General features: G+C 35.1%; 1 pseudogene; it reads right to left on the bottom strand.

Annotated features, from left to right (window-relative positions):
- Positions 1–6640: 6640 nt before the first annotated feature.
- Positions 6641–7246, bottom strand: LOC102727267 (succinate dehydrogenase cytochrome b560 subunit, mitochondrial pseudogene; annotated as a pseudogene).
- Positions 7247–14913: the final 7667 nt, after the last annotated feature.

Genomic DNA, 14913 nt, shown 5'->3' with positions numbered 1-14913 from the left:
ACATTGGCATGCTTCATGGTGTCACTTATTTCTCTGATTCTATTTTCATGGATTCTGAGTTGTTTTTCCCTGGCCTCCTCTTTTCCCTTTTTATCTATTATATTGTCTTTCAGGTCGCTTATTCGTTCTTCTGCCTCACTTACCCTAGCTGTTAGATTATCTAGATTGGATTGGATCTCACTGATAGCATTTTTAAGTTCTGCCAACTCAGCTTTCATTTCTGCCCTTAGACACTGTATGTTGCCATTAATTGATTTCTCCATTCTAGCTATTGTCTTCACAATTGCTAGACTGAATTCCATCTCTGACATCTTGGTTATATCTGCATCCATTTGTAAATCTGCAGCATAAATCATATTCTCTGAGTCTTTTCTATTTGGGGGTTCCTCCTCCTAGTCATTCTGTTGATGGGTGGCTGAGGGAATGTATAGAGTCCAAATTATTGACCAGAACCCAAGCAAGATGCTCCTGTTTTCTTGGGACCTTAGGGTTGCTGGCCTCTTGTTTTCCCAGCCTGTCTTCTGTGGGAGGGGCCTGCCATGCTGTTACTCAGGCAACCCTGTTTGGGCGGAGTTGCCCTGCCCACCTGTGGCAGGGGATGGGCTCAGTGGGAATCAGTTTTTTGGGTTTTTGTTCTCTGGCGGCTTTCCCTGGTGGCTTTCCACGTCTCTTCTGAGAGTCAGAGCAGAAGAGACCATTTCCAACCCTCTGCCTCAGAGCCTAGAGATCGCAGTCTGTTCTTCAATGAGTTCTCCAGGCCACACTGTCTCCATTTTTGTCTGTGCTGCTATAAACTGCAGCATCCTGGGTTGTGTGCCCCTCTGCAGCACTCCTAGTCCTGCCTCCAGGTTGGGGCATGTCTCTGCCCTTTGTGTTTCTAAAACAGCCAGCGGCTCCCAGTTCTCAAGTGTGACCCTGCTGCTCCAGGTTTCTGTCCAGGGGCCTGCCCTAAAGTCCTTTCCCTGCTGCTACTGGTCTGCGAGTCTGTGCCCGGCCCCAGCGAGCGAGGCTGTCACTTACCACCAGTGTAGGATCCCCACAGCCAGTCTCCCTCCCGCTACTGTTTATCCTTTGATATCTACCCCTGGAATCACGGCTTCCTGCTTCGTACCTCGAAACCAACCGTCTGCGATATTCTGTTTGTAGAGATCCAGATCTTCTTACATCTCAGCCTGATTTCGTGGGTGCTCAGAATGGGCTGGTAGATATCCAGCTCAATTCCAGGGACCAGTTGAAATAGGGTTCCCTACTCCTCCGCCATCTTTTCTTCTCCCCCTATATCCATTTTCTTATGCTAAGGGAACCTTTGGCTATTAAGGTCTTGAGCTAGTATAAAAGTCCAGATTCAAAGCACTAGCATATCCTTCATATCTAACCACCATCTCTCCAACTCCAGATGAATTTCACCAGGTATATTCCATACAGATAAGACATATAAATGAATCACCATCAGAGTATGAATCTATTAATATGCTATTACAAAATAAAGTTTAGCTCAGTGTGATAAATTGTTATGGGTAAAAGCTGAGGAAAAAATAAATACTACACTATAAATACAATGTAGAATAGGAGGTAAAGCAGGAGGACATTACCTGGTAATGTGAGTCTTACTATTGACATCATGTTCAGCCCATAGAAGAGAACCAAATAACAACCCTAACCCATAAATGTAGTCAGAATCTAAAGCCAGAAGGACAAAACTGTCATTGAGTAATTACTAGTTACTTCACATTCATTGTCTAGATATAAAATTTAGTTTTGGCCCATACTTCTTTTCTCTATTTATTACCACAATCAGCCAAAACATTTAGTCTATCTAAAAATGTTGGTATTTCACAATGGAATGATCAAAGCAGAAATATATGCTATATTATAGGAAAGAACCTCCTAAGTATGTGAAAGAGAATTTTACTTTCATTGTTGTTTCCATCGAAGGGATAAGATAAAGAATTAAGCAAAAATGCATGAAGCTCTCAAGTGGAGGGGACATTGCTAATACTGATTTTAACCAATGAAGCTGCCTTTTAATTTGGAATGGTAGTCAGGCATTACATTAAGATACAGTAAGTAGGAAGCATTCTTAAATCAATTTGACAAGTATCAAAGTTTATTAATATTTTAACCACAATAAATGTGAAAAGTCCCTTTTCTCCCTTTATCAAACTAATTAATTTTTAGATTACTCTTTAGATCTCAAGGTGAAGATATTTAATTCCCTTTAGATGCAACCAGATGAAGACCTGTGAACAGTTGGGGGGCACAACCTGGAATGGAGCCTTATGGAGACATATTTGTCATTAAATCTCTACAAATCACATTTTACCACTTCATGTGGTGCACACCTGTGGCTGCTTGATTATGTATTTTGCTGCCACAGAAGAGACTCCATAGCCCTGTAAATGCCTATTTTGTTGTCTTTACAGTGTGCCTTAAAACAATAACAAAATAAGGGGATTGGGGTATCATAGGGAGATTATGTCCACAGGAGGTACATAAGATACTTTAACAAGACCTCTTCCTGCCAAAATTCCTATGTTTTATATTCTAGCCCTATGCTCCTCAGGGGTGAAAATGGGAGTTTGCCATTTAAGATTGATTTTCTTAGTTTCTTATGATATAAACACACCTGTTCAAAATAACTTTGTGTTGATAAAGAAAATTTCTTCTAAGTGTTTCTTCTCATAAGCCCTGTATTTTGCCTAGAACAGGAGTTGGTCCTTTGATAACTGATTCTCAAAACAGCCAGTTGTTCAAGGGGTAGAATTTGCAATATTTTATAAACATATAGTCTCGGGGCACCTGGCTGGCTCAGTCAGTTAAGTGTCTGCCTTCAGCTCAGGTTATGATCCCAGGGTCCTGAAAACATATAGTCTTAACATACTAATTTAAAATTGAATTTCTGAAAGATCCCACCCATGCTTTTATGGCTTTTATGTTTTAAGGAGATGGCTTTTATATTTTAAGGAGAATCTGAACTCTAAAAATTAAACATTGTATCTATGCATATTTTATGTTACTCATTGTATCTTGTAAATGTAAATAATGGGATTCTTTGTCTACTTTTACTGTATTTTAGGTCGGTGCAACAGTAAATCCTCAATTTATTATCCATGGGAGTAAAAATTGACACTATATAGCAAACTAGGTCCATAGTCTCTGTGAAGTTTTCACAGTATTAAAATAAACAGAGTAATGACTTTGCAATCCTAAAATGTAAAAACAATAGAAAATTAAAAGAAATACAACACATTTTTTTCAGTTTGAGACACATAAAAATGTCTAAAAATGCAAGTTATATAAATAACTACAAAAATTTTTAATTTCAAATAAAATTCACAAATAAGAGGTCATGAGGCAGTTCAATATCAAAATGTAATTTGAATATGTTCTATTTCAGTTTGGAGAAGAGACAGATCAATTGAAATAGAGTCAAAAGGTACAAGGAGATCTTGGAGAATTGAAAACTCAGTCTCTTTCTCTTTATGGTTTCAAGATCTCTAATGTCTGCTGATTTCTGCTCTTCAGTCTTCTGTGTGTCTGTCTCATTTTTGTTTTTCTTCTACAGATAAACTCTCTTGGTCCTTCTTGCCCATGGTTTAATTTGTGGCCCCTGCCCATTCCCCACATCAAATGGTAGCCTTTGTCCTTGATTCTTCATCAACTGCAAGCTCTCTCAGTTAATTAATGTACTTTCTCTTTACCTAAATTAAGAACTCCTAGAAAATAGAATCTCACTGGTCCAGTTTGGAGAACTAGGATATAACAAATTTCACATTGCTCTTTTAGACCATGGCATATATTTTTAAGTGGAAATCAACAATGAAGAAATAATAACAATGTAATAAAATATTGAAGTTCAGTAAGATATGGGCAGATTAATGGGGTAGATTTGTGACAGCTAAACTTTGTTTAGTAGAAGGTGAAAACAACCTTTTTTTTTTACTCTTGTAAATGAGCTCTTATTCATTGCTGCCAGATAGATTTCTTTTCTCACAAATGACCCAACATTCCACATTTAATTCTGTTTTCATGCGATTTCTTTCTATGTTTCATACCTCTTTCTGGAAGCTACTCTAATGAATTTACCAAATGTTTTAGTATTTCTGTGATAATTAATTAGCATTTTAATATGCCATTTAATTTTCTAATTGTGTCACACATATTTACTACTTACCATATATTCATATGTGAGTACCTGGTCACACCTACACAATTATAGAATCTCGAAGTTTTAATGTTTCTCATACTTATTTCTCAAAAACCATAACCACATTATGAAATTCTGTAATTAGAGCCTAATGCTAGTCTCTTGTGGCAAGAGGTCAAACACTATTCTTCAAAATCCCAGAGGAAGTTTAGGGCTGAAACTATAGCTGTGGTTCAATAAAAAATTGTGGTCAAATTATAGGAAGGTACTACATATGCTGGTCCCAGAATGGTTTCAGAGTATTTACTTCCATACCTTTGTTGATAAAACACGTGAAAGATTAGAACCAAAAACACCTATGATTTATTGAGGGCTCACTTATAAAAATAAACTGATGATGGATGAAAAGCAAACTTCTAACTGAATATTCAACTTTAAATTTTACTTACCTGGGTTGAATCATCTTAATTTCAGACATGCAAAATGTAAATTAATCTGAGGTTAAGTTCTTCACTATCTGTTTTTTTCAAAAGGAAATGCAGTAATCAGAGATCTCATTTGTAACCATTAGACCTCACAAAATCTGGTTGAGTTGCAAAGAAAATAAGGAAAAGACACAAAAGGAGAATATTTTTATTATAACTTATATAATTTGAGAAATTAAGTAGACTGTGAATGATTAGAAAGCAAATAGATTTTTCTGAGTAAAAGAATAGACTAACAAGTATTTAACTATTCTCTTGTGATGCAATTCAGGAACTAGTATAACAAAAATTTGAAAAATTTTAAAGAAGTGAAATGCAGATTTTATCCATTTTATTAGATTATAATTGCTCAAGTGATAGGTAAATAAATACAAAAGCAATAAATATTGTTATATTACTGCTTTTCTCATAAGGAATTCTAACATTTAAAAAACTACAACATTTGTTTCATAAATGTAATTGTATGCAATGCTACTCAATGTGGGGTCAATAGATCAGCTGCCAGACCATAGGCTAATTGTTACTATACCAGGATGGGGAAAAAAAAAAAAAAATGCACTGCCTTCATTGAGAAAGTCTTGCTATAAAAAAAAAAATAAAACATCATTGTGAGCTTAATAATAGAGATGATTTCCTTTTTGTCACAAACCCCTTCATCAAATTGTAGATGGTCTCTTTGTACTTAATTTTGTTGATGATGAATAATAACTATATATAAATGAACACCTTAATTGTACACTTTTTTGTACAATTTGTAGTAAGGCAGATATAAAAAATAGCACAGCTTTGCTTGTATATTCAAAATCTCTATAGTTTTGTCTTATGGATCAGAATTACTAACAAATGCTCTCCTTTTTTGTTTATCAGAGCATATATGTTGCCTTCATTTTGTAAGACAGTTTTACTGGATATAGAATTTTTGATTGACGTTTTTTCCTTTCAGCATTTTGTCATTCCATTGCTACCTGTCCTTTCTTTTTTCTGATGAGAAGTCAATGGTAAGTCATATTTTTGCTATTTTTCCATAGGTGGCTGAATCACCTTTCCCTTACAGCTTTAATAATCTCTTTGTCTTCCAGCAGTTTGTTATTGTTGGTCTAGCTATTGATATATTTTTATATCTCCTACATGAAGTTAAATAGAATCAAATTTGGAAAATGTTTAACCATGAATTCTGCAAAGGTTTTTTTTGTATTTTTTCTCCTCTCTCTCCTTAGGAAATTCATTACACATTCATCGGCATGTTTGATGTTGTCCCACATATCTCTGTTCATTTTTATTTAATGTGGGTTTTTTTTTGCAATCTGTCTTTTATATTGGATAATTTCTATTGATCTGTTTTTTTTGTTTGTTTTGTTTTTAAAGTCAAAATGAGTATTTTAATTTAGTTTCAGAAAAAGATGTCACATGAATTTGGATTAGAAAAAAGGTTTGTTTATCCAGAAACGCAGGGAAAAGAAATAACCCTTAATAGGTTCAATGATAATTTTCTGGATCTTCCTTTTGCCTTGAAAACTATATGTTTTCCCCAAAGCACCTACTTCAAAAATCACCTGACCCTGTTTATCTCCCTCTAGCTGGAACAGGCTAATTCCCCTCCACCCCATCCCTCTTCTTTCAGTCATATTGTGTGGGTGCCGAAGACTCTGGGCTCTGACCAATGAACAGAACTGTCCTTTAAGCTAGTGACCCACAGGCAGTGGCACCCAAAGCCCCACTCCCAGTCCCCATGGCAGAGGCCACAGAGCTGGCATTTGTTTTCACTGTCTCAGGATGAGGAGCCAAAAGCTGACCATCAGCACAAATCAATGCCGAATATGGAGAGAGAATGAGGGCTCCTAGATCCAGAGTAGGCTGCAAGCTGGGGCAGGAAAAGAGAATTTTTGAGTCGTCCCATCTTTAGAAACAAGGGGGAAACGGGATCATTTTCCACTGCTATGGTCCTATTAGCTACTCTACTGCTACTGAGCTCCAAGGTGATGTGCAAGCTCAAAAGGCTCTGAATAAATCAGGAGAACTTTGCCCTGGCTGGAGAAGGGAGTAACATAGGAAGAGAGGTCAATGAATCATTTATAGGAAGACCAGTGATGGGAACTTCAGCTCTTAACGTGGCTGTCAGCCCTGAAAAGGACAATCCAGTAAGAACCGAGACAACCACTCCAGACTGGTGTAGCTGGGGAATCTTCAGGCCTTTCCCTAGGTCCCACACCAAGTGTTTGATCCCATTCCAGGTGTGATACATGAGAGGGAAGACAAGTGCAGATTTGGCTGTGTAGATCAGTGATCTCCCCAGACACAGGAACTTTACAAGTTCCAAATGAGATTGAAAGGTCCCCAGAGCCAAGAGGGCCAACAAGCCAGAAAGGGAGACCCCTGTACTCAAGGCCATACCAGTACCACAGTGACAAATGGATATTGCCATGGGAAGAGATCAACTGTAGATAGTGATATGCGGAGACAGAAGACAGTTTAAACTAGTATTCTTTTTCCAGAACTTCTCCATCCCTTCTGTGGCTGTAGTTCCCAGAGGAACAGCATTTCTGATACAGAACCTGGGACTAAAATGGGCACAGAGACAATGACAGCCAACATGTCTCAACAAGAGTGCAGCCATCTTCTCTGCTGATCTACTTTTAAATAAACTGATTCGTGCTTTTGCATATCTGTTCTGCTTTTAAATCCATCTAGTCAATGTCTTTCCATTATTTTGGTTAGTACATACTTAAATTCTAGAATTTTCTTTTTTTACATAGTTTGTGTTTCTCTACTGGAAGTCCTTTGGACAAACCACTATAATCATATTTTTTCTTTAACTTCTTAATATAGTTTTCTTTAATTCCTTTAACATATTTATAAAAGCATCTATGAAGTCTGCTAAATCCAACATATTGATCCACTTAGAGACATTTTCTACTGACTGCTTTTTTCTTGACTATGGGTCAATTTTTCTGTGTCTTTGTATGCCTTGTAATTTTTGTTGTTGTTGAAAATTGGACAATGTTAGATAAAATAACATAACAACTTCAGACTCTTTATTTTTCTTACCTGAAGTTTTATTTTTTATGTGTTTTTTTGTGACTTAAATTTATTGAATCTTTCCCCACATGGTATGTAGGTATTAATGTCACTGATCATTTTTTGTTGTTATTATTTTCACACTGGTTAGTTAGAAGTTGCCCCAGTGACTGAATGGATTAGTTGTCAGATAGCTGAGTATTTTTCCCCCTCAAATATCTTGAGATTGTAAGGCTTCCTTTCCTGACAGAAGATTTTTATGTGGATTGGAGAGAGTGTTCCTGTGATCAGTTAATTTTCAAGTCTATCTGAGGCTTTTACTTTTTTCTGTGTCCTCTTGGGTTTTCCCTGTTTGTATGCAAAGTTCCCAAATTAGTGAGAGATGTATGCAGAACTTCCTCAGTTCTTCTTTAGTTTTCTTAGTTTTACTAGGTCTCCATTAATTTTTTGTTTTTGTTTTGTTTTGTTTTTGCCACTCAGGACATAGAGATTTATGCTTTACTGTGTGCCACTTACTGAGATTGAAAATATGGAAAACAGAGTTATGTAACCTTTAACAGATGTTTTGATATTATTAAAAAACCAAACTCATATCTGAGTTCTTTAGGTCAGTAACAGTCTCATTTTACTTTCAAACTTTAAGGACATTTGGGGGGGCAGTGGGGGGGAGACATGATTAGATTGGAATAGTCTGAGCCTTGATTCTGAAAGAGCTAAATTTGAATCTTGGCTGCCAAGCTTACTTAATGTAGGAAAATAGTCTCCTGGCTCCAGTTTCTTTTCGCTTATGTCAGTGATTTACAAAGCCTGAATGTTAGGTTATAAATGAGGTTTAAATTAAATGATTTAAGTAAAGCAATTATCAGATTTTTAAGAAAAAATGCTACACCCCATTTGACACATTATTATGAACAAGCATATTAATTTGCTGATTCCATTTAGAGTGCAGGTTTACTAAATTATGTGCATGAATTACATAAAATTTTTATCAGCATGGTACAGCCATTGGTAACTTTCTGACTTACCTCTCCCCAGTCTTTTTTTTCTGGGTGTCTCCTGACATCAAGAACTAAGGGTTCTTCATTCTCCCATGGCTGTTCACATTCAAGAAGTTCCTATATTAATAAAACTAGGGAAACACTCCCCATGTTTCTTTCACTTAGGAATCACCTATAGAATTGTTAAAATGTTACTACATTATCTCCAATTCCTTGGGGGTCATTTTAGTCTAATTAGTCTCTTGCAAGACTCTTTGACACATCTCCTAAAAGATTATTGGCTTCTTACTGGACCTCTTCCTGAGATAAACTGAGCTCCAATTATTTCTTCTCTAAGATGCAGCCATAAAGACATTTGCGTAGCATTTGATTTTAACTGTATGCATTAAAGACAGTTTTGTCTGAGAGATTAGAGATAAAATTCTCTCCGTTAGTTGAGTTGTATTGTTTTTGACTTAATAATAAGTGAAGTAAAATTGCTACTGAAGCAATTATTGAAGGATCTCATTGTTATTATATCTTAATATCTTTCCCTAATTCCATGAGAAGTCTATGCTTTCTTCCTCCTTCATATTTAACAAATCATTCTTTCTGGGAGTTTTTCCTTTTGAGTGTCCTACCTATGAAGCTTCAGAACCTTTTTCTATTGCTGTGTTGAGTTTTGATTTTAAGTACTTACTGGAGAAATATACTGAGTATCTAAATAAAAGATAGTATCAGGAGAACACTGGCCTCCCATTGACATACATCAATGTCTCAATAAAGACCACAGGCAGCTTTTGAATGTGTTTTCTAAACTGTGTGACAGTGTTAATTCTTTGTCTTAAAGGTTTATCCTCTTCACTGAAAGAAATATACAATAAAAGAAACACGAACCCTGATGTAAGATTTCATTTTTTGAAAAACAAATTTCATCTATTTATTTATTTATTTATTTGGGAGTGAGAGAGAGAGAGAGAGCACAAGGGGCAGGACAGAGGGAGAGAGAATCTCAAGCAAACTCTGAACTGAGCATGGAGCTCATTGTGGCCCTGAAATCACAACCTGAGCCGAAACCAAGAGTTGGTGCTCAATTGACTGGGCCACCCAGGTGCCCTGCAAATTGCATTTTTAAAACTTGATCACAAAGACTAATAAAAGTCTTAAAACAATACTGCAGTTTTGTTTTGTTTTTTTTGGAAGGCGCATGTTCAATAATAAATAGGTTAATATTTAATCGTAATAGTTAATATATATTGAAAACTTATTCAGTGTCAGAGTCTTTATATTCACTGCTTAATTAAATCCTCAAAACAGCTCTATAAGGTAGATAGTCCTGTGTTTTGAAGATGACCACTAAGATTTAGACAGATTAAGTAATTTTCCTAAAGCAACAGAGTTCAGTATTTAAATATAATCAGTCTGATTCCTGAATCTGTACTGTTAAATTTGAAGCAATCCTATCTCCCCATTTTGGGCTGATATTTCTGAAGTAGTACATTTTAAAATAATACTAATACAATAATTATTACATACAGTCCCAAATTATCTTTTGGGGAGAAAGTTATGGATCTATTTTTTCTGAAATTATTCCTATTGTTTAAAAATTCCAGAGTTTATCTGGATCTTCCATTGGTCTTGTCCATACCGGACATGACAAAACTCAGAAGGTTTCAGACAGGTAGAAAGATACTGGACTAAAATTCTGAAGATTTGAATTCTGAGTCTTTCCTTTCATTAACTTTTCTAGAACCTTGGATATAAATCTTTCAACATGCTAAATTGTAAAGTAAAAGTAATATCTTCTATTTCATATCTACTACACAGAGAGGTAGCAAAGTAAAATTATTTATGCTAAGGTTTTAGAGAAAGACACGGTCAGACAAATTCATTGGTCTTTCAACAATATGATTAAAGTAGAGACACTACTCCCTGGAGAAAACTAGTATTTTGACCAGTATGTTTAACTCCTGAGGCTGAAATCTTAGTTTTAGAATTTATTTTTGTCAATATCTTTCCCTTAATATCAAATTTATCCATGGATCAGTTATCATTTATTAATTTCGAAGAGCTTAAGAAAAATGAAAATCAAAAGAAAATAATAATTATTGTTATGTTCAGTGTGTGCTGAGTACTTCATATAAATGATTTATATGAACTTCCTCATCTAGGAGATAAGAACTTAACATAAGAACTTGGTCACGAGAGGTTCCTCAACCTGTCCAAAGTCACATACTTAGCAAGTCTTAGAACTAGAACTTAAATCTACAGTCTAATTTTGCAGTCTCTTTTAATGTAGAACCCAAGGATTATCCAAAGGCATTGCTACTTCTTGAAAGAGAAACTAGTTGGAAATCAATTCTGACAAAACTAAAAGTAGCAAAGCGTCAGTGGACAAGGGCAGTTTAGTGTTCAGGAAGTCAGCATTCTCATTTTGCTTTTACTTTTGGTTCATACTGGTTTCTTATTGTTCTTACACCTGAGGAGTTGGCAGGACTTTTCCTTCTTTCATTTAAAGCTCACTAGTATGCAGTCTTGCTTTATTTAAGATACAGTTTTCCCAGTAGTATGTAGGTCTTTGTTAACTCCCAGTTGAATAACTAGTAACGACACTTTTCTTGAAAAATCTCCATATGTTTCACACTGTACGAAATACAGCAGCTTAACTCCTAAGCATAATAAACAACTTTGACATTTGCAGTGCTAGGACATTTTGCTCTACATTGGTAATGTGGCTCCAGTATAATCTACAATTATTTTTTTCTCAATTCTTTCCAATAGGAGGGGTCTGCTTTTGTTGTACTGATCTCTTCATTACCTTTCTTTTCATCGCCTTTGGTTTTGTCTCCTTTCCATCATACCTTACACGTATAACCTAGTATATAGAATAGAGGTTAAGGATTTGGCCTCAGGTGTTGGACCACCAGTGTCCAAATCTCAGTTTCATCTTTCTAAGTATGTATCTTTGGGAAAGCTGCTAAATCTCTTTCTGTTTCTCTCATCTTTCTCTCTTCTCTCTCCTCTCTCTTTTTGTTTCTATTTCTCTTTCACCTTTACTTTCTTTTATTTCTAAAGATTATTGTGAGTTTCAACAAAGGTGGCATATGATAAGGTTTCTATAAACACAGTCTTGTAAATTGTTTACTCAATTCTGACCTCCTCAGTGAAAGCGACCGCTTATTATCTGCACCAATCATTGAGCACACAACTATAGATTGTCTGAGATCTTAATTTGTAGTAAGTAGAAGTGCCATTGCTTAAATGTTTTCAGTCAGTAAAATCATATCAGATCAAAGACTATTCTATTTTTAGATACTTCTGATGGTTAGAAATTTATCTTTTGTAGTTAAAAAAATTGAGTTTTTATTTTAATTTCAACTTTGTATATTTTGGAACTAAATTTAACAACTCTAATTCATTTTTTATAAAACATTCCTGCAAGTGATTACCATCTTCTTTTTTTCCTTTTCATGTTGAACACTCTCATCCCTTTAACCAATGTGGTTGGGGTCACACAGCAAATAATGACCAGTGGGTTTAGAAAAGTTTGTAATTTCAAAAAATGCCAGGTTTCCTTCCAGTAAATATACTAAAATAAGCTTAATCTTTAAGTATTACAATAAATGCAATAGGTATAATTTAATATAAAAAATTAGAATTTTCTTTGTTTAATATCCCTACTAATAATTAATTGCCCAAGTATTGTGTGTTTTATGTAACTTTTATTTCAAAGGGAGTGGAGCTATATTTTCCACTGGAAACTAGGATGATTATTTTTATTAGTATTATTTTATTAATATTAATATTATTATTATTTACCCAGTGATTATACAAAAAAAAAGAAAACATGAAGTGTTCTTTTAATTTTTTTCATTATGCATATTTGTCTTTGTTATTATCTGCAACCTAATCTTGTTTAAGAATTTGGTCTAAGAATTGTCACAAGTACATTCACACATCTTATTATATACCTAGTCTTTTTTCCACCTAAGTTATCAACCCAGTGAAGAAATTTCCTTAGTTATTTGTCTTTCTATCCTACTTAGCTCTAAATCAAGATGAAATATTTTCTATGAAGCAAAAGTTTGCCAAGTTTTGTGCATGAAGACCTCTGTAGGATGAAAGGATTATTTGTTAAAGATCTACAACTGCTCTCAAATATCTTCTAAATTACTTAAAAGAGAAAAAATGTTTTTTTTTAATTAGAAAATAGAAGTTCTTAATAATATGACATAGGTAATAAGTAAATTAGAAGCTTATAAAAGGAAAATCCTAAAGCATACTTAAAGATGAAGGTCAGATTTTGAAAGAAAATGAAAATGATTTCAAGGATTAAAAATGGAAGTTATTCTACATTGACAAAATAGCACAGAGTAAGTGATGAGTAGAATATGTATAATGTTTAGAGGTGTAATTGGCATAAAAAGAGGAGGTAGAGTTTGGATAGGTAAAGAAAGGGTAGTTTTCAGAATATTTTGAAATTCAAGAAACATTTATACCTGCCTCAGGAAATAATAGGGTGTGACTGTAAGTTATTGAGGTTAGTGCCATGATGTTGGTTGCATTTCGGCCAACTGGTGTGGCAGATGTGTAAAGGAGGGGACAACAAGAAAAAGAAGTAGATTTGGTCCAAGACACTGAGTAAAGAGCTGCTGCAGATATTAGAGATGAAGAGAGTCTAGACTAAGATCGAGGTGTTTCCAAAAATCTCAAATAAGTAAATAAGCACATTTGTGCACTGGAAGAGGGTGTTAGATTTCTAATACTTTTTTAGAGGTTTTGGTTTCAAAGCACTAAATTTTCAAAGCATGAGTTACCATATATGTCTAATAAATCAAATTTGATGCCCTTTTTTTTTTCATTCTTAACCTGGCACCCGCTAAAGCAAATAAAAAGGTAATACCAATTAAGGACATTCAGATTAACTTTTCTCTTGTAATGTTTAACCCTTAGCTCTGGTTTCCTTCAAGTCATCATGTTTTCAACTCATTAAATTGCATTTGCATATTATCAACACTCAAGGATCTCTCCTGTAATTAGTTCTATGATTTATTTAATATACAAAAATGATGTCTTATTTTCCCAACTCATATCTTAAGATTAAATTAAATAAAAAGTACAGCGTTCCTAACCATTCTACAAATGAACACTCTGATTGGTTCAAATAATAATCTATTTGATCTGATAAGAAAAAGCTTATACTTAGAATTTTGCCATAGTCACATAGTAGCATACCAATGACTGTCATAGTTGGCTTTGTGGCTTAAACAGCAGAAATTTATTTTTTCCAGTTCTGGAGACTGATAGAGATCAGGACACCAGCATAGTAGGATTCTGGTGAGAGCTCTTTCCCTAGCTTGCAGACAGCTAACTTCTACCTGTGTCCTCACCTGACAGAGAGAAAGCTCTAGTTTCTCTTCTTTTTGTAAGGGTTTTAATCCCCATAAGGGCTCTACCATCATTACTTCATCTAAACCTAATTATTTCCCAAAGACCCCATCTCCATTTACTATCACACTGGGGATTTGAGCTTGAACATACAAATTTTGGAGGGGACACGATTCAGTCCATAACATTCTGTCCATGGTCTGCCAGAATTAATCTTTTTCTTACATGTAAAATACATTTATTCTATCCCAACATCTCAAAATTTCCTAAGTCATATCAGTATCAACTGTAAAGTCTGAAGTCCAAAATCTCATCTAAACATCATCTAAAGAAAATTTGAATAAGATTGAGGTATGGTTCATCTTGAGGCAAAATTCCATTCCAGCAGAGATAGCATGACCAGTTTTGTGGATATAGGTCAACATTTTTTCCCAATCACCTCTGTTATTGTTCAAAGTGGCTATGGTGGGGGTAGAGCTTATGCATGGATTTAGCAACATTGACTTCTACTCACCATGGCTGGCCTGGCTGACCTTGTTATTATCTTTATTTGAAGATTCAGTGTGGCTTAAGGAGATGTATATGGGTGCCAAATTGACAAGGGGTGGATTTATGATAGTTAATTTTATGTGTCAACTTGACTGGATCACAGGGGGCCTAGATATTTGGTTAAACACTATTCTGGATATGTCTGTGAGGGTGTTTCTGGATAAGATTAACATTTGAATCAGTAGCCTGAGTAAAGCAGATTGTCTTCCCAAGTGTGGCCTCACCCAATCTGATGAAGGCCTGAATAGAATAAAAGCTAAGCAAGAATTCCTCATATCCGTGAGGTCATATGATGCATGTCTTTCTCTGTTTGACTTATTTCGCTCAACATAATACCCTCCAGTTCCATCCA

This window comes from Leptonychotes weddellii, unplaced genomic scaffold (assembly GCF_054177405.1).
Source record: "Leptonychotes weddellii isolate Sample4059 unplaced genomic scaffold, ASM5417740v2 HiC_scaffold_780, whole genome shotgun sequence".
Classification (NCBI taxonomy): Eukaryota; Metazoa; Chordata; class Mammalia; order Carnivora; family Phocidae; genus Leptonychotes; species Leptonychotes weddellii.
Note: the sequence above shows the minus strand (reverse complement) of the source record. Positions and strands in the feature narration are given on the sequence as shown.